The sequence below is a fragment of the Phyllobates terribilis genome, unplaced genomic scaffold, assembly GCF_046119375.1.
Source record: "Phyllobates terribilis strain yellow unplaced genomic scaffold, ASM4611937v1 Scaffold_40__1_contigs__length_11209783, whole genome shotgun sequence".
Lineage (NCBI taxonomy): Eukaryota > Metazoa > Chordata > Amphibia > Anura > Dendrobatidae > Phyllobates > Phyllobates terribilis.
In genome coordinates this window covers 9,740,575-9,763,384 of record NW_027362800.1, presented here as the reverse complement: position 1 = coordinate 9,763,384, position 22,810 = coordinate 9,740,575, and the positions used below count along the sequence as shown (strand labels likewise).

General features: G+C 47.6%; 9 non-coding genes and 2 pseudogenes across 9 annotated transcripts; all 11 read left to right on the top strand.

The window, feature by feature from the left end:
• The first annotated feature begins 10,106 nt into the window (after nucleotides 1-10,106).
• LOC141185749 (U2 spliceosomal RNA) lies at nucleotides 10,107-10,282 on the top strand (annotated as a pseudogene).
• Nucleotides 10,283-11,406: 1,124 nt separating this feature from the next.
• LOC141190361 (U2 spliceosomal RNA) lies at nucleotides 11,407-11,597 on the top strand. Its single transcript, XR_012264388.1, has one exon. It is a non-coding gene; the product is annotated as a U2 spliceosomal RNA (small nuclear RNA).
• Nucleotides 11,598-12,714: 1,117 nt separating this feature from the next.
• On the top strand, nucleotides 12,715-12,905 carry LOC141190360 (U2 spliceosomal RNA). Its single transcript, XR_012264387.1, has one exon. It is a non-coding gene; the product is annotated as a U2 spliceosomal RNA (small nuclear RNA).
• Nucleotides 12,906-14,025: 1,120 nt separating this feature from the next.
• On the top strand, nucleotides 14,026-14,216 carry LOC141185533 (U2 spliceosomal RNA). Its single transcript, XR_012260187.1, has one exon. It is a non-coding gene; the product is annotated as a U2 spliceosomal RNA (small nuclear RNA).
• A 1,122-nt stretch (nucleotides 14,217-15,338) lies between these two features.
• On the top strand, nucleotides 15,339-15,529 carry LOC141190359 (U2 spliceosomal RNA). Its single transcript, XR_012264386.1, has one exon. It is a non-coding gene; the product is annotated as a U2 spliceosomal RNA (small nuclear RNA).
• A 1,124-nt stretch (nucleotides 15,530-16,653) lies between these two features.
• Nucleotides 16,654-16,844, top strand: LOC141190358 (U2 spliceosomal RNA). Its single transcript, XR_012264385.1, has one exon. It is a non-coding gene; the product is annotated as a U2 spliceosomal RNA (small nuclear RNA).
• A 1,123-nt stretch (nucleotides 16,845-17,967) lies between these two features.
• LOC141184158 (U2 spliceosomal RNA) lies at nucleotides 17,968-18,158 on the top strand. Its single transcript, XR_012258940.1, has one exon. It is a non-coding gene; the product is annotated as a U2 spliceosomal RNA (small nuclear RNA).
• Nucleotides 18,159-19,278: 1,120 nt separating this feature from the next.
• On the top strand, nucleotides 19,279-19,394 carry LOC141186151 (U2 spliceosomal RNA; annotated as a pseudogene).
• A 524-nt stretch (nucleotides 19,395-19,918) lies between these two features.
• LOC141185679 (U2 spliceosomal RNA) lies at nucleotides 19,919-20,101 on the top strand. The gene has a single exon (XR_012260315.1). It is a non-coding gene; the product is annotated as a U2 spliceosomal RNA (small nuclear RNA).
• Nucleotides 20,102-21,220: 1,119 nt separating this feature from the next.
• On the top strand, nucleotides 21,221-21,411 carry LOC141190357 (U2 spliceosomal RNA). The gene has a single exon (XR_012264384.1). It is a non-coding gene; the product is annotated as a U2 spliceosomal RNA (small nuclear RNA).
• A 1,122-nt stretch (nucleotides 21,412-22,533) lies between these two features.
• Nucleotides 22,534-22,724, top strand: LOC141190356 (U2 spliceosomal RNA). The gene has a single exon (XR_012264383.1). It is a non-coding gene; the product is annotated as a U2 spliceosomal RNA (small nuclear RNA).
• Nucleotides 22,725-22,810: the final 86 nt, after the last annotated feature.

The following is a 22,810-nucleotide window of genomic DNA, read 5'->3' as shown; positions in this document are numbered from 1 at the left end:
TATCGCTTCTCGGCCTTTTGGCTAAGATACCACATCTTGCCAGAAGGATTCTAAGCCAATCGTGCCCTTGGCCTTGAGGCATCGGCGGTGTAAAAGCCGTCTTAAGCCTCATGCTGCTTTAGGGGGCAGATACGCAAAGAAACCAAGAAGGCGATCGACCCTATCTACCTTTTGAAGATGGCATCAGCAGTAGCGGCCGCAGTGCGCTATGCCAGAGCTGGTGACCTTCGCATCAAGAACTCTTTCAAGATCGAAGTGGACGATGCATCCAAGGAGAAGATGACCTTGAAGTTTTTCGTGAGGAGAGTGCTGCTGGAGATCCTAGGAGTAAAGAGGGAAGACATCCTGGCCCTTCAAGATCGCCCCGGTTCCTTCACTTTGACTCTGGAGTCGGAGTATGCGTGCCAGAACCTCTTCCGCCAGATTCACCTGCACCTTTCAGATGAGGATCTTAAAGGACTCACCTTTGTCATCCTTTACTCCGGTGGAGAGAAGCCGCTCGTGGTTCAGATGAGCAACCCTCATGTTCCCTTAGTTAATATTATTTGCTTTCTTCAAAACTATTTCCCAGAACTGCGGTATTCCCACAAGGTCATGAATGAGGAAAACCTCTGGACGGGAAAGCATAAATTTTTTGTTAAATTTTGTGAAGATCCAAATGGCATTGGTGGTCAGCGTCATCCTCCGTCAAGTTTCCTGATCGGTAGGGAGCGGGGGCGCCTCTTCTACCCGGACATGCCCCTCTTCTGCCGGAAATGCATGTGTTTCGGTCACACTTATGAGAACTGCAAGGAGGAGGTGGCAATCTGTAAGAAGTGCTACAAGCATGGACATGCCACAATGGACTGTACCAATGAGATGGTGTGCAACATCTGCCGGGTCCCAGGTCACTCCTTCCGGGAGTGTCCTTTGAAGAAAAAGGCGGAAACCTATGCTGAAACGCTGGCAAAGCAACCTGCCCGTGTGCCTCCATCTGCTCCCGGGGGGCAGAGGCAACCCTCTGCTGTTCCTGCTCCTGCGGGTGCGTCTACAGCGCGGGGGCAGTCTTCTAGCTCTCCAGTACCTGCTCCACAGACCAAGCCTGCTAGTACATCAGGTGGTACGTCTGCACCTGCTGCACAGAGGAAGCCAACTGTAGCACCCTGAGGATTCGGCTGCTACAGGGGTATTGCACCTCAACCCAGAGGTGTGATATTCCACTCCCGGGTAAGGAAGGAGTGTGGAACTGAGCTCAGATAGACTGCATGCACTACATACATCCCATTCCAGAGGAGCAGGCCGACGGCACTCCCACTTAGAAATGTGCAGGTGCGACCGAGCCTGTTCCTGGCTGGAGTGGGAGGGGGGAGGAACATCCCATGTAGTGTAGGGGCAGATAGGGGGAGCAGTCTGGGTAGTGGTAGGAGCTCATTGGGTGCTGGCACCTGAGCTCACACATAGAGGGATATATAAGGAGGGCACCAACTAGGATCAGGGTCAGACGCAGAGGAGCCTGTCAGTCAGTCAGTCAGCTGCAGAGAACAAGTCTGCTGCAGAGGAAGTCAGCCTGCAGCAAGGGAGCAGAGCAGACCTGAGCCTGAAGAGAGAGAGAGTGGAGTGCAGAAAGACCCAGAGGGGGGACAAAGAAGGGACCCAAGAACCCAAATAAGAACACCGGGTGAGGAGTCAGCAGAAGGGTACCGGAACCCAAGCTGGTGGGGGTAAAGACATTCCCCAGCCAGAGACCGGAGACCGTGGGCAGAGTCTGTCACGGTCACCCACTACATTCACCCTGAAGGCACACCACATGGAGGGTCAGGGAACCTGAGGCCAAAGGTTGCCCAACAGAAGGCCCGAGGGAGCTGGATTTAGGTGAATCACTGGTGGGGACGGCTGAAGAAAGGACAGAGGGAGAGCTCAGGGCCACGCTCCGGACTTGTTTGGGGGTTGGCCGGATCCAGGACCTGGTGGACGCAGCACGGCTCGGGAGGTCACTTGGAGCTAGAGTGACCAGGAACATCTGCAGTAAGTAAAGACCCTTAACTGCACTACCCGAGTCTGTCATCATTACCGGCTGCACCGCACCACCACAACCCCCATCCTCTGCGCCTGTCCCCTCTGAGGCTATACCCCTCCCGTTGGGGGTTATCCCACCAAGCTGCGCATCCACCATCAGCCTCAGCGGACCCTGCTGCAGCGGCGGCCACAGTGACCGCATCACAACGGGTGGCGTAGTCGACACAACGAACTTTAATAACATCAGTAAAGACTGCCACATAACCCTGAGCTTGACGCCCTGGGCACGGGACCGGGTCACAGCCGCTCGGAGACTACAACCCCCCCCATCTGATCCGGTGCCGGGTATTCCCCTCAAAAAGGAATATGTCCCAGGGGGCGCGTCAACTTTGGCGTAGTCGGCAGGATTACGTGCCCGCAACACCCGGGTACTGCGTGCCTGAAGAAAAGTGCAAGTTTACCTCAGAAAGGAGTCTCTCGCCGGTTCCGGAGGGTCCACGCCATCGGACTCCATCACCAGTCGTTTCCCGCCGATTGTCCGCCATTTCCAGCTTGTTCCCGCCATCTGCAGAGTTTCCCGCCACTGGGCGACGTTTCCCGCCAAAACCGCAGATTTCCCGCCTTGGAAGAGCAGCGGACGCCATTATGGGCGTGCCAAAGGAGGGCAAGAGGCCACATCCCATCGTGGGCCGGGACAGAAAATGGCGCCAAAAGTGGAAACCGCCCCCACCAACAGAGACTGTGATGCTGGAGGTGTCTGTCAGCGTGAAAGAACTACCCCTGGAGCTGACAGTCACCGAGTTGCCCCGGGACCGCCCTCTAAGTGGGAGGAGACGAAAGAAAAGAGCAAAGATGGGTGTCGCTTGGAGCAGCCTAGAACGAGCGCACCCGGAGGCAAGGTGTCCAGAGCGAGAGCACCCGGAGTCGAGAAGAGGAAGAGTAGACCCGGGAATGGAGCGGCAGCAGAGCAGCACCGGCCCGCTGGCCAGGAGCCTGCCGGAAGCAGAGCAGAGCAGCACCGACCCGATGGTCAGGAGCCTGCTGGAGTCCACAACCCCGCTAGGCTTAGCGGAGATCCTGGCGCAGCTTCCCCGAGATCGGGAGTGCGCGCGGAGTGCCCTGGAGGGCCTCGCGGGAAGGATGGCCCGAGTGCAGAGGGAGATCCTGGCGGAGTGGGGCCGGGAGATGGCCCAGCAAGCTGGAATCCGTCCACGGAACCCGCTCCCTTGGAAGAAGACACCGACTACCTCTGCGGATGACGCGGGAGGACCCAAGGCCGGAGACGGCGCAGAAGAGGGAGCGAGACGTATGGCAGCAGGTAAGGGGGACGCCTATACCCCATACCGGAAGACCACCCACCTGCCCCAGCTCCCCGTCGCAGAGCCCGAAAGTCCCCCTGCCGTACCCGAGACCGCCATGACACCGCCACCGACTAGGCCACGACCGGAAGCCGCCGACGCGACCCCAGTGACGTCACGCGTCGTGACCCGGAGCGTGGCGCAGGAAGAAGAGCCTCCGGCCTGGTCACAGGGCCTAGCGTTTCCGGGCGCCGCATCCAAAGCAGAGCCATCTACCTCCGCGGAGCCTCCGGCCTGGTCGCAAGGCCAGGTAACCCAGGGCGCCGCCGTCCTAACGGTGCCCTTCACCTTCCAGGTGCCCCAGGCCTGGCCGCAAGGCCTGGGCAACCCGGGCGCCATCACCACCGCGCCCGCGCCCGCAATACCAAGGGTGCCACACCTGGGGGAGGACCTCTTCGGCCAGCTCACATGGCCGGACGGGCGGCCCTTCATCTGGCCCGAAGGGTACCCTGAGCTAGAGCGGCAGCAAAGACTAGGGCCCTTGTGTGAGCCCCTGATCCCGGCTCCAAAGCCCGTGACTCGGGTCTCGCCTCCACTCGAGGAAGCCCAGTTCGTGTGGGACCCCACGGGAGAAGATTTGATGGGGTTCACCGGAGAGACTCGGGCAGCTGCAGCAGAGCGTACCGAGTGTTGCCGTCAACAGCTGGCAGAGTTCAAGAGAGAGCGGGAGGAGAGGCGGGCCAGAGAGCAATGGGCCCGGACCCGCAGCGCGGAGCAAAAGAGTCGGACCAGAAGGGACCCCTATGCAGCAGATCGTCCCCGTACCATCGGGACGGTAATAAAGTTTAATGCGCAGCATGGGTGGGGCTTCATAAAGGACCAGAACACCATGGGTGACGTCTTCGTTACCCGACGGGATGTCGAGTCTCACCTGCCAGAGGGTCACAAAGGCCGTGACCTCTACGTCGGTGACGAGGTAACGTTCACCCGGCACAAGTGTGCCAAGGGACCTTACGCCCTCCACGTGCATCGCCTGACAGAGGAGGAGCTGCGGTGTAGGGAGGAAGAGCCAGAAGACCCGGACGGGTTCAAGGCTAGGAGGTACTACGATTAAGAACAGTAGTAAAGAAAAACTGTATATAGTTACCCGTCGGGGTACCCAAGTAGCCGTAACTACTGAGAAGTTTAGTCCCCGTTGGGACCAGTGAACAGTTTAACCCGTGTGTCCCTTACCCAAACCAGGCTGAGGACTGTGAGCAGCCATCCCTTTCCCTTACCTGGCCGGGGACTGAGAACGGCCAAATTCCCCTGTAAATAGTTGCGCTTCCTAAGGCGCCCCCTACTGGTTTTATAAGGAACTGCTTTTCAAAAGACTGTCGCACTTTACCTGGTCACGAGTTGCACGGTGACCAGAGGAGGAAGAAAGAAAGAGACGACGAGAATGTTATAATGATGTCTATATGAAAAAGTTATATATATATAATATTTTATATGTTTTATATGTTTATAAAAATTTGTATGTTTTGGTGTTTTTGTCTTTGCAGCCCGAGGACGTGCTGTGGTTTACCAGGGGGGAATGTAGCACCCTGAGGATTCGGCTGCTACAGGGGTATTGCACCTCAACCCAGAGGTGTGATATTCCACTCCCGGGTAAGGAAGGAGTGTGGAACTGAGCTCAGATAGACTGCATGCACTACATACATCCCATTCCAGAGGAGCAGGCCGACGGCACTCCCACTTAGAAATGTGCAGGTGCGACCGAGCCTGTTCCTGGCTGGAGTGGGAGGGGGGAGGAACATCCCATGTAGTGTAGGGGCAGATAGGGGGAGCAGTCTGGGTAGTGGTAGGAGCTCATTGGGTGCTGGCACCTGAGCTCACACATAGAGGGATATATAAGGAGGGCACCAACTAGGATCAGGGTCAGACGCAGAGGAGCCTGTCAGTCAGTCAGTCAGCTGCAGAGAACAAGTCTGCTGCAGAGGAAGTCAGCCTGCAGCAAGGGAGCAGAGCAGACCTGAGCCTGAAGAGAGAGAGAGTGGAGTGCAGAAAGACCCAGAGGGGGGACAAAGAAGGGACCCAAGAACCCAAATAAGAACACCGGGTGAGGAGTCAGCAGAAGGGTACCGGAACCCAAGCTGGTGGGGGTAAAGACATTCCCCAGCCAGAGACCGGAGACCGTGGGCAGAGTCTGTCACGGTCACCCACTACATTCACCCTGAAGGCACACCACATGGAGGGTCAGGGAACCTGAGGCCAAAGGTTGCCCAACAGAAGGCCCGAGGGAGCTGGATTTAGGTGAATCACTGGTGGGGACGGCTGAAGAAAGGACAGAGGGAGAGCTCAGGGCCACGCTCCGGACTTGTTTGGGGGTTGGCCGGATCCAGGACCTGGTGGACGCAGCACGGCTCGGGAGGTCACTTGGAGCTAGAGTGACCAGGAACATCTGCAGTAAGTAAAGACCCTTAACTGCACTACCCGAGTCTGTCATCATTACCGGCTGCACCGCACCACCACAACCCCCATCCTCTGCGCCTGTCCCCTCTGAGGCTATACCCCTCCCGTTGGGGGTTATCCCACCAAGCTGCGCATCCACCATCAGCCTCAGCGGACCCTGCTGCAGCGGCGGCCACAGTGACCGCATCACAACGGGTGGCGTAGTCGACACAACGAACTTTAATAACATCAGTAAAGACTGCCACATAACCCTGAGCTTGACGCCCTGGGCACGGGACCGGGTCACAGCCGCTCGGAGACTACAACCCCCCCCATCTGATCCGGTGCCGGGTATTCCCCTCAAAAAGGAATATGTCCCAGGGGGCGCGTCACAACCAACCCTCCTGCTCCTGCTGCTAAGGGGGGTCCCACCGGTGTTCCTGTATCTACTGTGCGAACACAACCCCCTGTAGGCGGGTCCACAAGCACTTCAGTGCCTGCTGCACAGGGAAAACCTGCCAGTTCTCCTATTCCTGCTGCGCATAAGCCCACGTCTATGCAGAAACCTCCAGCTGAGAAACCTGTCCGTCCTGAGAGGAGGGAAGCTTCATCTAAGGACTGGGCTGCTGATTCTGATCCGGGTGATATGGTGGTGGAGGGGAGTCCCTCTGCTGAAATCGGGACATTTAGCTCGGAGGAAGAAGCAATGGAGCTGGAAACTCGTAGGAAAAGGAAAACAGATGATAGGTCTGATGAGAATGTGGCCAGGGAGACTTCCAAGAAGTGTCCATTAAAACCAAGTCTTCTGCAATACAAGCCAATGGCTCCCGCTGCCCCTCCTGAGGAGCCAAGGCCTTCAGACCCTATAAACATTTCTTTTTCGGACTCAGAAGTGCAGAGCCCGTTAACATCGGTGGGCTTTATGTCTGATTCTGACAGTAGTGTGACCTGAACTATCCTATCATGACCTCATCAATTATAGTAGCCTCGCTCAATGTGAGGAGTATAAGGGGCTCTACAAGAAGGGCTGCTTTGTTTTCCTACCTGTCAACAGTGGACTGTGATGTCTTTTGTTTGCAAGAATGTAACATTGACTTTGATATGAATTATGCAGATTTAAGAAAAGATTGGCCTCATGGGCCCTCTATCTGGTCCGGAGATAATGAAAATCGTTCCTCTGGCATTGGAGTGCTGTTTAGGTCGCATGACTTTAAAATCAACTCTTTTGTGGACATTTCTTCTGGACGTGCTCTTTTCTTAAATATTAGTTTTAAAGGTGTGGACTTTAGACTTTTGAACATTTATGCTTCTCCGGTGAAGGAAGAGAGACATCAGTTGTTTGAAGATGTGCAATATTACCTACCTGGTTCATCGCCTCTGATGTTCTGTGGGGATTTCAATTGTGTCTTGCCTGGTGAAGGGAGAAGCGGGAGTTCCACCGTTCCTAAAAAAGACAAAACAGAGAAACAACTAAAGGATTTGTTAACTGATTTTTTTCTTAGAGACTCCTGGAAAGAGATCCGTAGTAATGATCCCGGTTATACTTGGGAGAACTCTTCTTCTAAATCTCGTATTGATTTTATTTTCATGTCCCAATATGTGAATGTCAAATCTGTTGTCTTAATCCCAAACATTTTTTCAGATCATAAGATGTTGCTATCAGAGTTAGAATTACCTGGGCTTGTCAAGGCAAGAGGAGTTTGGAGGCTAAATACAACATTGTTACAAGATCCTAAGGTAAGAACAGATTTTAAAGCGTTTTTTAATTATTTAAGAACAAAACAACAAAAATTTTTAACTCTGCTAGAATGGTGGGAATACAGCAAGATGAAGATAAAAAGTTTTTTTATCAAGGTCAGCATAGCCAATGCAAGAGAAAAGTCCGCTTGGCATAAAAGGCTTATTACTAAATTGCAGACCTGTTATCAACTAAGAGATGTGGGACTTGAAATGGACGATTTAATTGAAGCAACAAAAAAAGAAATTAAAAAGAGTATAGAGTCGAAGGGTAAGGAAATAATTTATAACTCAAAAATTGAAGTGATGGAGAAAAATGAAAAGTGCTCAAGATTTTTTTTTAAAAAAGTAGTTGCTGCTAAGGAAATGATAACAGAATTAGAGGGTGAAACTACAACTGAAGGTATGCTCAACCAAGCTCACCAGTTTTATCAGCAGCTTTTTAATGAGAAAACTATAGACCAGTCTTTTACTGAAGATGCCCTTAATTCATTAAAAAATAGTCTGAGCCGCGAAGACCAAGAATTGTTATGCACTGAAGTCACCTTGTCGGAAGTAGATGCTGCTATCAAAAGTTTTTCCTATGGGAAAACCCCTGGTTCTGACGGTTTGCCTGTTGAATTTTATCGTGAATTTTGGAATTTTTTAAAACCCGACTTGTTTTTAGTAATCAAAGAAGCTTTTAAGTGTGATATCCTGCCTATATCTTGGAGAAGTGGTCTGGTCTCCCTGATTTTTAAAAAAGGAGCCAAATCCCATCTGGCAAACTGGAGACCAATCAAACTGTTGAATGTTGATTACAAGTTGATGTCCAAAATTTTAGTGAACCGTTTTAAAAAAGTTTTATCCAAAGTTATTTATGAAGACCAGGTATGTGGGGTGCCAGGAAGAGGAGTTGCGGAGCATCTCAATACCATCCGCGATGTCATATGGTACCAGCAATCCAGGAAGCAAGACTTAGCAATTTTATCGTTGGATTTTCAAAAGGCTTTTGATCGTGTCTCTCATTGTTTTTTATGGTTGGTTTTAAAAAAAATGGGCTTCCCTGAAATTTTTATCAAGCAAGTGGCACTTTTATATAAGAACTCTTTTAGTAAAATTTTAATCAATGGATTTTTGTCTAATGAAGTGTTTTTGCATTCAGGTGTGAAGCAAGGCTGCCCTTTGTCCCCAGTGCTATTTATATGTGCAATAGAGCCTCTTTTATCTATGCTACGAGAGGATAAAGTGATTAAAGGTGTCCCTATCCCTGGAGGACATGGAAGAGATGTGAAGGTAATGGGCTACATGGATGATATTACTATTTTTTGTTCATCACCTGCCGCTCTCAGGAGAGCTATAAGAACGACCAATTTTTTTTGTGAAGCCTCAGGTTTTAAGTTAAACATTGAGAAATGTGATTGTTTTGTCCGTGGCAATTGGGCGGATGTGTCCATCCCTGATCTCCCGATGCAGTCAGAGAAGATTAAAATTCTGGGCGTGATTTTTGATCGACAGAATGATGGAATGAAGAGCTGGGATGGAGTAAGGGACAAAATACAAAAGAAGATTGACTTTTGGAAATTAAGAAAATTAACAATCGAAGGTAAAGTTTTAATTATTAAGGCCCTTCTGCTTCCTGTCATGTTATATCTCAGTTATGTTTATCCCCCAAGTGACCTTACAGCGAGAAGATTACAGAGAATGCTGTTTGAATTTGTGTGGAACTCTAAGTTCGAAAAGGTGAAGAGAGAAACAATGTACAAGATGCACCACCTTGGTGGTAAGGATGTTCCCAACGTCAAACTGTTTTTATACTCCAAGTTTTTTAGCCTCTGTTTTAAATATATGTTTGCTTCAAGCCCTTGGGCACATTTTTTAAGATATGCAGCTGGCCACATTTTTAGGAGGCGAAAGTGGATATCCATTTCTTTAACAAGCCCAGTGTTGTTATCACCTCCACAACAATATGCCATCCTGGAGAAAGTTATCAGATTATATGGCCTAGATTCTTTTGAGATGGAGACATTGAAGAATGCAAGGAAGCTGCTGCAGCAATTAAAAAAGAAAGAAACTTTGACGCCCATAAGCCATTATTCATATAGCAGAGTCACTAAAATATGGAATTTAACAAATGCACCTTACCTGATGAATCAACATAAAGACTTAGCTTGGATGATTGTGCAGGAATGTTTACCGACTCGTGATTTCCAGTATAAAAGAAGACTGAGCACTATACAAACCTGCCCGAGGCATCAGTGCAATAATGATGAGACTACTATGCACCTTATTTGGAATTGTGATTTTGCACAGCAAGTGTGGAAAGACTGTGGTGAGCTTTTAAAATTTTTATCTGGTCTTAATTTTTTAAGCCATGAAGTGGTTTTATATGGGATTTTACCAAACATGACGAAAGAAAAAGAGAGAGTTTTATGGTGCACTTTGAGTTGTGTTAAAAGTGCTCTATGGAAGACCAGAAACATATTGTTGTTTAAAAGAGACTATATAGAAGTCAAGGATTGTATAAGACTGGCATTAAGTGAAATTTATATGTACTACCTAATGGATATGAAGAAGCTTGGAAAGAAAAGAGCCCTGAGTATATGGAACTATCACCTATGGAAGATGTTATTTTAAAGCTCTGAAGAAAAGATAAAGACTACGATATTTTAAATATAAACGCAAAATCTGTTCTTATCAGTTTAATATCTGATACGTCCCCTATCTGGGGACCATATATTAAATGGATTTTTAGAACAGGGAGATGGAAAAAGAGCTTGCTCTGTCCACTCCACGCATTGACCTGGTATTGCAGTATCTCCAGGACCGGTGCACCCCTTCTTTAATGCAGTTTCTAAAATCAGAAAGAATTGAATTCAATGCTTTTTGTTCATTTTGCTTGTTTGTCGGATTTTGGGATGGACTCTTTGGCTTTGCTTTTCTTCTCCTCATTGGATTTTTCATGTTAAAAGTTGCAGAAGCCAGATGACAAGCTCATTTTGGTTCAACTTCAGCAACTGTGCATTGCATTGCCATGTAATGTAATGTAATGCAATGCTATCTATCTAGCTCTCCCTCTATACTTCCTTTTGGATAAACAGACATATTAGGCAAGCATTTTGGAGCTTTCACCTAAATAACTACAGGTGGTGAGATAAGCTGCACAATATAATTGACCTTTCAGTATATTGTTGCACACACACCATCTATTTAGCACATGCCCTTGTTATCAACAGCAGCCTTTTAAACTCACCTGAGCTAACAGGTATGTGAGCTGGTTACTCTGCTGCGCTTAAAATTTCTTTTTTGGTTTGCTACAATGCCTTTTCTGAAACGTTGTCTCCCTCTGCTGGAACACTGACTTCTTTCATTTAATGCCTGCAGACTATAAAAGAGAAACCAACCCAAAAAGTTTGGTTGATTAGTCTGTGGCATTCTTTTAAACTGTTGCTTATGGCGGTCTCTGTGAGCTTCTCAGTGAAATTCAGACATCCAGGTATCCCGCCTGCAGTAGACGGAATGTGGCAATGGAACGCTGGCTGCGCGTGTCATAATAGGCTCTGAGCCTTTATATACCTGCGCACAGCAGCAGCCACCTTCAGTCTGCTGCTGGACAGCCAGCAGCAGCAGCAGCAGGAGAGGTAATTAATCAGCAACCCTCCTGCTAAGGGTAGACAGCTGCTCGTTCCACCCCCCCCCCCCCTGCCTTAATTGGTTCTCCTCCCTTCCAACGGTGTTGAGGCGGGTGGGAACAGCCGGGGGTTGAGGGTACTGTGCTAAAAGAGGTGGAGTTATGCAGATCTAAAACGCGTGGATTGCAGCAGCAGCAAGCCGAAAAGTGCAGGCATGTGAGGGATCTAGAGGTTGACAGCATGTCTTCTTAACGGGAGTCCAGGTGGCCATCTCCACAAATGGACTTTTCAGAATCTTTGGGTGGCACCGTAGTCGGAAACCAATTCTGGTTATCGCTTCTCGGCCTTTTGGCTAAGATCAAGTGTAGTATCTGTTCTTATCAGTTTAATATCTGATACGTCCCCTATCTGGGGACCATATATTAAATGGATTTTTAGAACAGGGAGATGGAAAAAGAGCTTGCTCTGTCCACTCCACGCATTGACCTGGTATTGCAGTATCTCCAGGACCGGTGCACCCCTTCTTTAATGCAGTTTCTAAAATCAGAAAGAATTGAATTCAATGCTTTTTGTTCATTTTGCTTGTTTGTCGGATTTTGGGATGGACTCTTTGGCTTTGCTTTTCTTCTCCTCATTGGATTTTTCATGTTAAAAGTTGCAGAAGCCAGATGACAAGCTCATTTTGGTTCTTCAGCAACTGTGCATTGCATTGCCATGTAATGTAATGTAATGCAATGCTATCTATCTAGCTCTCCCTCTATACTTCCTTTTGGATAAACAGACATATTAGGCAAGCATTTTGGAGCTTTCACCTAAATAACTACAGGTGGTGAGATAAGCTGCACAATATAATTGACCTTTCAGTATATTGTTGCACACACACCATCTATTTAGCAAATGCCCTTGTTATCAACAGCAGCCTTTTAAACTCACCTGAGCTAACAGGTATGTGAGCTGGTTACTCTGCTGCGCTTAAAATTTCTTTTTTGGTTTGCTACAATGCCTTTTCTGAAACGTTGTCTCCCTCTGCTGGAACACTGACTTCTTTCATTTAATGCCTGCAGACTATAAAAGAGAAACCAACCCAAAAAGTTTGGTTGATTAGTCTGTGGCATTCTTTTAAACTGTTGCTTATGGCGGTCTCTGTGAGCTTCTCAGTGACATTTAGCCATCCAGGTATCCCGACTGCAGTAGACGGAATGTGGCAATGGAACGCTGGCTGCGCGTGTCATAATAGGCTCTGAGCCTTTATATACCTGCGCACAGCAGCAGCCACCTTCAGTCTGCTGCTGGATAGCCAGCAGCAGCAGCAGCAGGAGAGGTAATTAATCAGCAACCCTCCTGCTAAGAGTAGACAGCTGCTCGTTCCACCCCCCCCCCGCCTTAATTGGTTCTCCTCCCTTCCAACGGTGTTGAGGCGGGTGGGAACAGCCGGGGGTTGAGGGTACTGTGCTAAAAGAGGTGGAGTTATGCAGATCTAAAACGCGTGGATTGCAGCAGCAGCAAGCCGAAAAGTGCAGGCATGTGAGTGATCTAAAGGTTGACAGCATGTCTTCTTAACGGGAGTCCAGGTGGCCATCTCCACAAATGGACTTTTCAGAATCCTTGGGTGGCACCGTAGTCGGAAACCAATTCTGGTTATCGCTTCTCGGCCTTTTGGCTAAGATCAAGTGTAGTATCTGTTCTTATCAGTTTAATATCTGATACGTCCCCTATCTGGGGACCATATATTAAATGGATTTTTAGAACAGGGAGATGGAAAAAGAGCTTGCTCTGTCCACTCCACGCATTGACCTGGTATTGCAGTATCTCCAGGACCGGTGCACCCCTTCTTTAATGCAGTTTCTAAAATCAGAAAGAATTGAATTCAATGCTTTTTGTTCATTTTGCTTGTTTGTCGGATTTTGGGATGGACTCTTTGGCTTTGCTTTTCTTCTCCTCATTGGATTTTTCATGTTAAAAGTTGCAGAAGCCAGATGACAAGCTCATTTTGGTTCAACTTCAGCAACTGTGCATTGCATTGCCATGTAATGTAATGTAATGCAATGCTATCTATCTAGCTCTCCCTCTATACTTCCTTTTGGATAAACAGACATATTAGGCAAGCATTTTGGAGCTTTCACCTAAATAACTACAGGTGGTGAGATAAGCTGCACAATATAATTGACCTTTCAGTATATTGTTGCACACACACCATCTATTTAGCAAATGCCCTTGTTATCAACAGCAGCCTTTTAAACTCACCTGAGCTAACAGGTATGTGAGCTGGTTACTCTGCTGCGCTTAAAATTTCTTTTTTGGTTTGCTACAATGCCTTTTCTGAAACGTTGTCTCCCTCTGCTGGAACACTGACTTCTTTCATTTAATGCCTGCAGACTATAAAAGAGAAACCAACCCAAAAAGTTTGGTTGATTAGTCTGTGGCATTCTTTTAAACTGTTGCTTATGGCGGTCTCTGTGAGCTTCTCAGTGACATTCAGCCATCCAGGTATCCCGCCTGCAGTAGACGGAATGTGGCAATGGAACGCTGGCTGCGCGTGTCATAATAGGCTCTGAGCCTTTATATACCTGCGCACAGCAGCAGCCACCTTCAGTCTGCTGCTGGACAGCCAGCAGCAGCAGCAGCAGGAGAGGTAATTAATCAGCAACCCTCCTGCTAAGGGTAGACAGCTGCTCGTTCCACCCCCCCCCCGCCTTAATTGGTTCTCCTCCCTTCCAACGGTGTTGAGGCGGGTGGGAACAGCCGGGGGTTGAGGGTACTGTGCTAAAAGAGGTGGAGTCATGCAGATCTAAAACGCGTGGATTGCAGCAGCAGCAAGCCGAAAAGTGCAGGCATGTGAGGGATCTAGAGGTTGACAGCATGTCTTCTTAACGGGAGTCCAGGTGGCCATCTCCACAAATGGACTTTTCAGAATCCTTGGGTGGCACCGTAGTCGGAAACCAATTCTGGTTATCGCTTCTCGGCCTTTTGGCTAAGATCAAGTGTAGAATCTGTTCTTATCAGTTTAATATCTGATACGTCCCCTATCTGGGGACCATATATTAAATGGATTTTTAGAACAGGGAGATGGAAAAAGAGCTTTCTCTGTCCACTCCACGCATTGACCTGGTATTGCAGTATCTCCAGGACCGGTGCACCCCTTCTTTAATGCAGTTTCTAAAATCAGAAAGAATTGAATTCAATGCTTTTTGTTCATTTTGCTTGTTTGTCGGATTTTGGGATGGACTCTTTGGCTTTGCTTTTCTTCTCCTCATTGGATTTTTCATGTTAAAAGTTGCAGAAGCCAGATGACAAGCTCATTTTGGTTCAACTTCAGCAACTGTGCATTGCATTGCCATGTAATGTAATGTAATGCAATGCTATCTATCTAGCTCTCCCTCTATACTTCCTTTTGGATAAACAGACATATTAGGCAAGCATTTTGGAGCTTTCACCTAAATAACTACAGTTGGTGAGATAAGCTGCACAATATAATTGACCTTTCAGTATATTGTTGCACACACACCATCTATTTAGCAAATGCCCTTGTTATCAACAGCAGCCTTTTAAACTCACCTGAGCTAACAGGTATGTGAGCTGGTTACTCTGCTGCGCTTAAAATTTCTTTTTTGGTTTGCTACAATGCCTTTTCTGAAACGTTGTCTCCCTCTGCTGGAACACTGACTTCTTTCATTTAATGCCTGCAGACTATAAAAGAGAAACCAACCCAAAAAGTTTGGTTGATTAGTCTGTGGCATTCTTTTAAACTGTTGCTTATGGCGGTCTCTGTGAGCTTCTCAGTGACATTCAGCCATCCAGGTATCCCGCCTGCAGTAGACGGAATGTGGCAATGGAACGCTGGCTGCGCGTGTCATAATAGGCTCTGAGCCTTTATATACCTGCGCACAGCAGCAGCCACCTTCAGTCTGCTGCTGGACAGCCAGCAGCAGCAGCAGCAGGAGAGGTAATTAATCAGCAACCCTCCTGCTAAGGGTAGACAGCTGCTCGTTCCACCCCCCCCCCCCGCCTTAATTGGTTCTCCTCCCTTCCAACGGTGTTGAGGCGGGTGGGAACAGCCGGGGGTTGAGGGTACTGTGCTAAAAGAGGTGGAGTTATGCAGATCTAAAACGCGTGGATTGCAGCAGCAGCAAGCCGAAAAGTGCAGGCATGTGAGGGATCTAGAGGTTGACAGCATGTCTTCTTAACGGGAGTCCAGGTGGCCATCTCCACAAATGGACTTTTCAGAATCCTTGGGTGGCACCGTAGTCGGAAACCAATTCTGGTTATCGCTTCTCGGCCTTTTGGCTAAGATCAAGTGTAGTATCTGTTCTTATCAGTTTAATATCTGATACGTCCCCTATCTGGGGACCATATATTAAATGGATTTTTAGAACAGGGAGATGGAAAAAGAGCTTGCTCTGTCCACTCCACGCATTGACCTGGTATTGCAGTATCTCCAGGACCGGTGCACCCCTTCTTTAATGCAGTTTCTAAAATCAGAAAGAATTGAATTCAATGCTTTTTGTTCATTTTGCTTGTTTGTCGGATTTTGGGATGGACTCTTTGGCTTTGCTTTTCTTCTCCTCATTGGATTTTTCATGTTAAAAGTTGCAGAAGCCAGATGACAAGCTCATTTTGGTTCAACTTCAGCAACTGTGCATTGCATTGCCATGTAATGTAATGTAATGCAATGCTATCTATCTAGCTCTCCCTCTATACTTCCTTTTGGATAAACAGACATATTAGGCAAGCATTTTGGAGCTTTCACCTAAATAACTACAGGTGGTGAGATAAGCTGCACAATATAATTGACCTTTCAGTATATTGTTGCACACACACCATCTATTTAGCAAATGCCCTTGTTATCAACAGCAGCCTTTTAAACTCACCTGAGCTAACAGGTATGTGAGCTGGTTACTCTGCTGCGCTTAAAATTTCTTTTTTGGTTTGCTACAATGCCTTTTCTGAAACGTTGTCTCCCTCTGCTGGAACACTGACTTCTTTCATTTAATGCCTGCAGACTATAAAAGAGAAACCAACCCAAAAAGTTTGGTTGATTAGTCTGTGGCATTCTTTTAAACTGTTGCTTATGGCGGTCTCTGTGAGCTTCTCAGTGACATTCAGCCATCCAGGTATCCCGCCTGCAGTAGACGGAATGTGGCAATGGAACGCTGGCTGCGCGTGTCATAATAGGCTCTGAGCCTTTATATACCTGCGCACAGCAGCAGCCACCTTCAGTCTGCTGCTGGACAGCCAGCAGCAGCAGCAGCAGGAGAGGTAATTAATCAGCAACCCTCCTGCTAAGGGTAGACAGCTGCTCGTTCCACCCCCCCCCCCCCCGCCTTAATTGGTTCTCCTCCCTTCCAACGGTGTTGAGGCGGGTGGGAACAGCCGGGGGTTGAGGGTACTGTGCTAAAAGAGGTGGAGTTATGCAGATCTAAAACGCGTGGATTGCAGCAGCAGCAAGCCGAAAAGTGCAGGCATGTGAGGGATCTAGAGGTTGACAGCATGTCTTCTTAACGGGAGTCCAGGTGGCCATCTCCACAAATGGACTTTTCAGAATCCTTGGGTGGCACCGTAGTCGGAAACCAATTCTGGTTATCGCTTCTCGGCCTTTTGGCTAAGATCAAGTGTAGTATCTGTTCTTATCAGTTTAATATCTGATACGTCCCCTATCTGGGGACCATATATTAAATGGATTTTTAGAACAGGGAGATGGAAAAAGAGCTTGCTCTGTCCACTCCACGCATTGACCTGGTATTGCAGTATCTCCAGGACCGGTGCACCCCTTCTTTAATGCAGTTTCTAAAATCAGAAAGAATTGAATTCAATGCTTTTTGTTCATTTTGCTTGTTTGTCGGATTTTGGGATGGACTCTTTGGCTTTGCTTTTCTTCTCCTCATTGGATTTTTCATGTTAAAAGTTGCAGAAGCCAGATGACAAGCTCATTTTGGTTCAACTTCAGCAACTGTGCATTGCATTGCCATGTAATGTAATGTAATGCAATGCTATCTATCTAGCTCTCCCTCTATACTTCCTTTTGGATAAACAGACATATTAGGCAAGCATTTTGGAGCTTTCACCTAAATAACTACAGGTGGTGAGATAAGCTGCACAATATAATTGACCTTTCAGTATATTGTTGCACACACACCATCTATTTAGCAAATGCCCTTGTTATCAACAGCAGCCTTTTAAACTCACCTGAGCTAACAGGTATGTGAGCTGGTTACTCTGCTGCGCTTAAAATTTCTTTTTTGGTTTGCTACAATGCCTTTTCTGAAACGTTGTCTCCCTCTGCTGGAACACTGACTTCTTTCATTTAATGCCTGCAGACTATAAAAGAGAAACCAACCCAAAAAGTTTGGTTGATTAGTCTGTGGCATTCTTTTAAACTGTTGCTTATGGCGGTCTCTGTGAGCTTCTCAGTGACATTCAGCCATCCAGGTATCCCGCCTGCAGTAGACGGAATGTGGCAATGGAACGCTGGCTGCGCGTGTCATAATAGGCTCTGAGCCTTTATATACCTGCGCACAGCAGCAGCCACCTTCAGTCTGCTGCTGGACAGCCAGCAGCAGCAGCAGCAGGAGAGGTAATTAATCAGCAACCCTCCTGCTAAGGGTAGACAGCTGCTCGTTCCACCCCCCCCCCCCCCGCCTTAATTGGTTCTCCTCCCTTCCAACGGTGTTGAGGCGGGTGGGAACAGCCGGGGTTGAGGGTACTGTGCTAAAAGAGGTGGAGTTATGCAGATCTAAAACGCGTGGATTGCAGCAGCAGCAAGCCGAAAAGTGCAGGCATGTGAGGGATCTAGAGGTTGACAGCATGTCTTCTTAACGGGAGTCCAGGTGGCCATCTCCACAAATGGACTTTTCAGAATCCTTGGGTGGCACCGTAGTCGGAAACCAATTCTGGTTATCGCTTCTCGGCCTTTTGGCTAAGATCAAGTGTAGTATCTGTTCTTATCAGTTTAATATCTGATACGTCCCCTATCTGGGGACCATATATTAAATGGATTTTTAGAACAGGGAGATGGAAAAAGAGCTTGCTCTGTCCACTCCACGCATTGACCTGGTATTGCAGTATCTCCAGGACCGGTGCACACCTTCTTTAATGCAGTTTCTAAAATCAGAAAGAATTGAATTCAATGCTTTTTGTTCATTTTGCTTGTTTGTCGGATTTTGGGATGGACTCTTTGGCTTTGCTTTTCTTCTCCTCATTGGATTTTTCATGTTAAAAGTTGCAGAAGCCAGATGACAAGCTCATTTTGGTTCAACTTCAGCAACTGTGCATTGCATTGCCATGTAATGTAATGTAATGCAATGCTATCTATCTAGCTCTCCCTCTATACTTCCTTTTGGATAAACAGACATATTAGGCAAGCATTTTGGAGCTTTCACCTAAATAACTACAGGTGGTGAGATAAGCTGCACAATATAATTGACCTTTCAGTATATTGTTGCACACACACCATCTATTTAGCAAATGCCCTTGTTATCAACAGCAGCCTTTTAAACTCACCTGAGCTAACAGGTATGTGAGCTGGTTACTCTGCTGCGCTTAAAATTTCTTTTTTGGTTTGCTACAATGCCTTTTCTGAAACGTTGTCTCCCTCTGCTGGAACACTGACTTCTTTCATTTAATGCCTGCAGACTATAAAAGAGAAACCAACCCAAAAAGTTTGGTTGATTAGTCTGTGGCATTCTTTTAAACTGTTGCTTATGGCGGTCTCTGTGAGCTTCTCAGTGACATTCAGCCATCCAGGTATCCCGCCTGCAGTAGACGGAATGTGGCAATGGAACGCTGGCTGCGCGTGTCATAATAGGCTCTGAGCCTTTATATACCTGCGCACAGCAGCAGCCACCTTCAGTCTGCTGCTGGATAGCCAGCAGCAGCAGCAGCAGGAGAGGTAATTAATCAGCAACCCTCCTGCTAAGGGTAGACAGCTGCTCGTTCCACCCCCCCCCCGCCTTAATTGGTTCTCCTCCCTTCCAACGGTGTTGAGGCGGGAGGGAACAGCCGGGGGTTGAGGGTACTGTGCTAAAAGAGGTGGAGTTATGCAGATCTAAAACGCGTGGATTGCAGCAGCAGCAAGCCGAAAAGTGCAGGCATGTGAGGGATCTAGAGGTTGACAGCATGTCTTCTTAACGGGAGTCCAGGTGGCCATCTCCACAAATGGACTTTTCAGAATCCTTGGGTGGCACCGTAGTCGGAAACCAATTCTGGTTATCGCTTCTCGGCCTTTTGGCTAAGATCAAGTGTAGTATCTTTTGAAAAGGCAGTTTTGTCCTTGGGCTGCCCTAGTAAGTTGATGCATATTACACACTGGTTTGATGCACTTGTTAGTACGCCAGGTGGCTCTTAGAGTTATCTGATGGAAAACATGGCCCTCCAGGATCGAAGTCACTAGGCTGGGTAAGTGTGAGGGCTTTGGAGCAATGTGCCTCAGGAGTAGGCGCCCTGGTGGGAGTCCAAGCTTACTGGGACTGGGAACCCCAGAAAGACTTGGCTTCGTAGCACGCCGCACCTTTGCCAATCATACTTTCTGAGCAACCCCCCCTATTCCTGGCCTCCGGGCTAGGAAGGGGAATTTTTATAAACCCGGTCGGAGGTCCGGTCAGCTTTGGGCTGAGAAACCAACACAGGCTCCAGCTCCACTAGGGTGGCAGCCTAGATGGAAGCTGGGAGCACGAAAACAGCTCTTCTCCGGCTTCGGCTAGGGAGAGCATCGGAGATCCCTGACCCTCGCTGTGGCCTTCTGGCTCGGAGGGATGGGGATGGTTTATTGGGGATCCTCTCCTCCGGGAAGGGTCCACATGAATCCTCGCCTCGTGCGCTGTTTTGGTGTGACTTCGGTCACATTTTTCAGTGCCTTGGATGCAGCTTCAATCAAAAAAATCTGTTCTTATCAGTTTAATATCTGATACGTCCCCTATCTGGGGACCATATATTAAATGGATTTTTAGAACAGGGAGATGGAAAAAGAGCTTGCTCTGTCCACTCCACGCTTTGACCTGGTATTGCAGTATCTCCAGGACCGGTGCACCCCTTCTTTAATGCAGTTTCTAAAATCAGAAAGAATTGAATTCAATGCTTTTTGTTCATTTTGCTTGTTTGTCGGATTTTGGGATGGACTCTTTGGCTTTGCTTTTCTTCTCCTCATTGGATTTTTCATGTTAAAAGTTGCAGAAGCCAGATGACAAGCTCATTTTGGTTCAACTTCAGCAACTGTGCATTGCATTGCCATGTAATGTAATGTAATGCAATGCTATCTATCTAGCTCTCCCTCTATACTTCCTTTTGGATAAACAGACATATTAGGCAAGCATTTTGGAGCTTTCACCTAAATAACTACAGGTGGTGAGATAAGCTGCACAATATAATTGACCTTTCAGTATATTGTTGCACACACACCATCTATTTAGCAAATGCCCTTGTTATCAACAGCAGCCTTTTAAACTCACCTGAGCTAACAGGTATGTGAGCTGGTTACTCTGCTGCGCTTAAAATTTCTTTTTTGGTTTGCTACAATGCCTTTTCTGAAACGTTGTCTCCCTCTGCTGGAACACTGACTTCTTTCATTTAATGCCTGCAGACTATAAAAGAGAAACCAACCCAAAAAGTTTGGTTGATTAGTCTGTGGCATTCTTTTAAACTGTTGCTTATGGCGGTCTCTGTGAGCTTCTCAGTGACATTCAGCCATCCAGGTATCCCGCCTGCAGTAGACGGAATGTGGCAATGGAACGCTGGCTGCGCGTGTCATAATAGGCTCTGAGCCTTTATATACCTGCGCACAGCAGCAGCCACCTTCAGTCTGCTGCTGGACAGCCAGCAGCAGCAGCAGCAGGAGAGGTAATTAATCAGCAACCCTACTGCTAAGGGTAGACAGCTGCTCGTTCCACCCCCCCCCGCCTTAATTGGTTCTCCTCCCTTCCAACGGTGTTGAGGCGGGTGGGAACAGCCGGGGGTTGAGGGTACTGTGCTAAAAGAGGTGGAGTTATGCAGATCTAAAACGCGTGGATTGCAGCAGCAGCAAGCCGAAAAGTGCAGGCATGTGAGGGATCTAGAGGTTGACAGCATGTCTTCTTAACGGGAGTCCAGGTGGCCATCTCCACAAATGGACTTTTCAGAATCCTTGGGTGGCACCGTAGTCGGAAACCAATTCTGGTTATCGCTTCTCGGCCTTTTGGCTAAGATCAAGTGTAGTATCTGTTCTTATCAGTTTAATATCTGATACGTCCCCTATCTGGGGACCATATATTAAATGGATTTTTAGAACAGGGAGATGGAAAAAGAGCTTGCTCTGTCCACTCCACGCATTGACCTGGTATTGCAGTATCTCCAGGACCGGTGCACCCCTTCTTTAATGCAGTTTCTAAAATCAGAAAGAATTGAATTCAATGCTTTTTGTTCATTTTGCTTGTTTGTCGGATTTTGGGATGGACTCTTTGGCTTTGCTTTTCTTCTCCTCATTGGATTTTTCATGTTAAAAGTTGCAGAAGCCAGATGACAAGCTCATTTTGGTTCAACTTCAGCAACTGTGCATTGCATTGCCATGTAATGTAATGTAATGCAATGCTATCTATCTAGCTCTCCCTCTATACTTCCTTTTGGATAAACAGACATATTAGGCAAGCATTTTGGAGCTTTCACCTAAATAACTACAGGTGGTGAGATAAGCTGCACAATATAATTGACCTTTCAGTATATTGTTGCACACACACCATCTATTTAGCAAATGCCCTTGTTATCAACAGCAGCCTTTTAAACTCACCTGAGCTAACAGGTATGTGAGCTGGTTACTCTGCTGCGCTTAAAATTTCTTTTTTGGTTTGCTACAATGCCTTTTCTGAAACGTTGTCTCCCTCTGCTGGAACACTGACTTCTTTCATTTAATGCCTGCAGACTATAAAAGAGAAACCAACCCAAAAAGTTTGGTTGATTAGTCTGTGGCATTCTTTTAAACTGTTGCTTATGGCGGTCTCTGTGAGCTTCTCAGTGACATTCAGCCATCCAGGTATCCCGCCTGCAGTAGACGGAATGTGGCAATGGAACGCTGGCTGCGCGTGTCATAATAGGCTCTGAGCCTTTATATACCTGCGCACAGCAGCAGCCACCTTCAGTCTGCTGCTGGACAGCCAGCAGCAGCAGCAGCAGGAGAGGTAATTAATCAGCAACCCTCCTGCTAAGGGTAGACAGCTGCTCGTTCCACCCCCCCCCCCCGCCTTAATTGGTTCTCTTCCCTTCCAACGGTGTTGAGGCGGGTGGGAACAGCCGGGGGTTGAGGGTACTGTGCTAAAAGAGGTGGAGTTATGCAGATCTAAAACGCGTGGATTGCAGCAGCAGCAAGCCGAAAAGTGCAGGCATGTGAGGGATCTAGAGGTTGACAGCATGTCTTCTTAACGGGAGTCCAGGTGGCCATCTCCACAAATGGACTTTTCAGAATCCTTGGGTGGCACCGTAGTCGGAAACCAATTCTGGTTATCGCTTCTCGGCCTTTTGGCTAAGATCAAGTGTAGTATCTGTTCTTATCAGTTTAATATCTGATACGTCCCCTATCTGGGGACCATATATTAAATGGATTTTTAGAACAGGGAGATGGAAAAAGAGCTTGCTCTGTCCACTCCACGCATTGACCTGGTATTGCAGTATCTCCAGGACCGGTGCACCCCTTCTTTAATGCAGTTTCTAAAATCAGAAAGAATTGAATTCAATGCTTTTTGTTCATTTTGCTTGTTTGTCGGATTTTGGGATGGACTC